This window comes from Bison bison, unplaced genomic scaffold (genome assembly GCF_000754665.1).
Source record: "Bison bison bison isolate TAMUID 2011002044 unplaced genomic scaffold, Bison_UMD1.0 scf7180017864390, whole genome shotgun sequence".
NCBI lineage: Eukaryota > Metazoa > Chordata > Mammalia > Artiodactyla > Bovidae > Bison > Bison bison.
Window position 1 is genome coordinate 5,342,875 of NW_011494962.1, and position 4,159 is coordinate 5,347,033.

Consider the following 4,159-nt stretch of genomic DNA (forward strand, 5'->3'; position numbering starts at 1 on the left):
TGCATGATGATTTTGACTGAATTGATTAGTTATTTAAATCAAATTACCAGTACATTTTTTTAAATGCCCATGTTAACTTAATTGTTTCACTGCAAAGAGTAGGCTCCATTTTAGCAAATTAAAAGACCAATTTGATAAATATGTTAAATGTTCATCTGAGAATAACAGAAGTATTTCTACATGTCTCAGTTCAGTTCAGTCACTCAGTTGTGTCTGACTCCTTGTGACCCCATGGACTGCAGCACACCAGGCCTCCCTGTCCATTACCAACTCCTGGAGTTTACTCAAAACTCATGTGCATCTACATGTCTAGATGATACAAATATCAAGAAACTGTCTACAGTTAATTATACAACTAAAAGTGGAGATAGGAATGATCACACTGGAGCATAAAGAAATATAAAAGCTTAATGAGTTATTTAGCAGTTGTTTTTAAAGCTAAAAGTTTCATTCCTCACCTGGTATTTGTCTTGCCACCCCGAGCAGGTAAGTACCCAGTCAAAACCACAGCTCCATCTATCTGTGCGTGACAACAGTCTTCTTGGTTGGTTGTAACATAACAACATCCACAGTCCATGGGTAACCGAGATCCATGATTCACAAGGGGTCATTACCTTTGTGGGGTTGAATACAAAAGTCTTTATCAAAGTCCTTCACTAAAGACCACTGGTACCTCAGTGAGGACATATCAGAAGATCATGGATATTGGATCATGTGGATTTTTTCTTCTGAACAGTACCTGACTTGAAACACCAAATTAAATGATAGTCAAAGTGAGCTAGGCAAAAGCAAAGTGCAGAATGGGAAGCTGATTTTTGTATGGGCAGTAGTAGAGAAAGTTTTCTCATTTCTTGAAGCATTTATACATAAACTACATCTCACATCTACTGGTCTAGCTAAAACGTACCATTTTACTATTAAGAATTCAACCACCAATTGTCTGCTGATTCTCTACAAACGGCTTCATGCAAAGGAGTCAATCCGTAATGATTCACATTTATGTTCCAAGTTTTAAATTAATTCTGTTGTCAGGATAGGGCCTGGAATGAATGACAATTTTAATGGTTATTCTCACTGCTTCTGACTCTGTCCTATTTATAGCTATAGCATAAGTAAAGGAGAAAAAGATGATGTTTTGTGTAATCTTTATTTTTGTCATCTTCCTCACATATATTTTTTCTGATCATTACCACACAATCAAAGATTATTTAAATTTAGTGAAAGGAACAAAATTATTATGTTAAAAAGGAAGTTACTTCACTGAGTATTTTTTTTAATCCTAAAACAATTTTGGACCTCTAGGAATAAGAAATGGAAGAGACAAAAAAAAGTCAATTACCAGATGAGAGGTTTGGATCTTGCTAGGAAAAGAAGTGAGACCTTTCATGCAAGTAAGACAAAAATGAGTTAATTACTTTTTAAAACTTTCCATAATTTTAAATTAAAATTATTATATAAACACACCATTTATGGATTAAAAAGCAAAAACGACTTTTGTGAATGTTTTACTCCTTTCCTAATAACACTGCTCTCCCAAAATAATGACTGGCAGTTTAATTCTTTCAGACCTTTTCATATTTATATGTATTTTTCTATTGTCCTCATTTCCCTTTTCTACCTTTAATTTCTTTTCATCTAATTATGCCAAGAAACTTTTCTTCCCAGAAGGAACAGTATCATATCTAAAGCCCTGAGAGCATATTTACATGGCAAGCAGATGTATTAGATGGATGCTACCTTTGCATAAAACAAAAAATATTCAAGTTACCTAGCCATAGTAGTGTCATATATACATAACTGACATATATATATAGGTTTCTCTGGTGGCTCAGATAGTAAAAAATTTGCCTGCAATGCAGGAGACATGGGTTCTATCCTTGGATCGGGAAGATTCCCTGGAGAAGGGAATGGAAACCCACTCCAGTATTCTTGTCTGGAAAATTCCATGGACGGAGGAAACTGGTGGACTGTAGTTCATGGGGTCACAAAGAGTCAGACATGACTGAGCGACTAATATATAAGCACAATAAATGAAGAAGGTATTTTAGATCATTTTGAAGTGTACTAGTAAATTACTGGCTTGCCAAAATAATGAATCTATGTTAAAAACAAGTTCATAATTAAAAAAAGGAAGATAACAATGATAATGACTCAAAAAAATGTTTCAAGGAAAGCCAAATAGTTAACAATAAGCAAAATATACTTTTGCTTTTTAAGACATAGTTTAAGCAAAACATCATTATCAATTATACTAGATTTTATAATAACATACTGATTTATAGGTTTCTGTTAAGTAATTTATAAAGTCTGCTTTCACAATGTCTTTAATATGAACTGTAAGCATGAACAGTAAGCATCTGCTATACTTTGACATTTAAGTAACATAAAAATCAAAATGTCTTAAACTAATACAAGAAGTCTGTAAGACAGTTTTCCCTTCACTCAAATTTGAGAAAGGGCTTCCTCAGTGGTTCACTGGTAAAGAACCTGCCTGCAATGCAGGAGACGATCCCTGGGTGGAGAAGATCCCCTAGTGGAGAACACCGTAGCCCACTCCAGTATTTTTGCCTGGAGAATCCCATGGACAGAGGATCCTGGTGGGCTATAGTTCATGGGGTTGCAAAGAGTTGGGCATGACTGAGCAACTAACACAAAGAACAGGCTGGTATAGTTTTTAACAAAAATAAAGAGACAAGTGGATGATCAGAAACAAGAAGGAAAAGCTTGAATGAAGATCAAGAAATATCTCAAGTCAACGACCTAACTTTAAAGCTCAAGAACCTAGAAAAAGGAACTAGATTGCTGGTGTATTAAGAATTGCAGGTGACAAAACAGTACATCAGATGAGGCAAAATAATAATAAATAAATGGAATTCAAGTTCATTGATACCCAAAGGCCAAAAAAATAAAATTAAACCAAAAGAGTTACTCAGAGGGATAAAAGGTAACAACCTATAAAGAAGGTATGGCAGTCATGAAGTTTAAATACCAAATCAGAAAAAAGAATTCTGTAAAATAAATACTATTCAAAATATGAGGATAAATTGAAAGAAACAGAAACATAGGTGACAACAAGATACTATCAGGAGCAATATGTTTTGAGTAGATAAAAATAGCCATAGAGTCTATTTTGAAAATATAATAATTAGCAATATTGAATAAATAGATATAAACTGAGTTGTCATATTTTAAAACACATGTTATGCCTCCTTGTCCAAGATCCAGAAGACATTGTCAAAACTGGTCATATATGAAATTTCAATAATTTCCAAAAAGAAGAAATTACAGAGCTCACAAATTTCTAGCCCAAATTAATAACTAGAAATTAATACTGATAACTAAAACAAGAAAACATTACAACTATGGGTAAAATTTTAACCTCTTTAATAATTAGGTTAGGATGAGATGATATAAAAGTAAAACTTTATTATTATGACAAATAATAAAATATACTATAACATTTCAAAAGTTTGATATTTGTCCAAAGCTGTAACAGAAATAAATCCAAAGTCATAACTTACACGTTTATGTTAAAAATTAAAAATCTAAAATGCACTGGGAATAACAGGTTTTGGAGAAGTGGTAAAAAATGATATTAAGGAAATTACAAAACATAATATAAGTAAAAGTTGTTTAAAGTTTTTAAAAAGATAAATTATTTTTGAAGATAACAATAAACAGATTTCTGAAAAATATCAGAAAAAAGATAACACAAAGTCAATGTGTTGACTTTAACATGAATGTGTTGACTTTAAAATGAAGTGGTCTCCTTGCTTATTACTCCATCATCTTGGGAAGACGTGAACGTGAAGTTGCTCAGTCGTGTCCAACTCTTTGCAATCCCATGGACTGTAGCCTACCAGGCTCCTCTGTCCATGGGATTTTCCAGGCAATAGTACTGGAGTGGGTTGCCATTTCCTTCTCCAAGGGATCTTCCCAACCCAGGGATCGAACCCGGGTCTCCCGCATCGTAGACAGACACTTTACCATCTGAGCCACGGAAGACACATGTACCTTAATGTCCACTTCAGAGCTATTTACAATAGCTAGGACATGGAAGAAACCTAGATGGCCATTGGCAAATGAATGGATAAGGAAGTTGTGGTACATATACACAATGGAATATTCAGTTCAGTTCAGTTGCTCAGTTGTGTCCGAC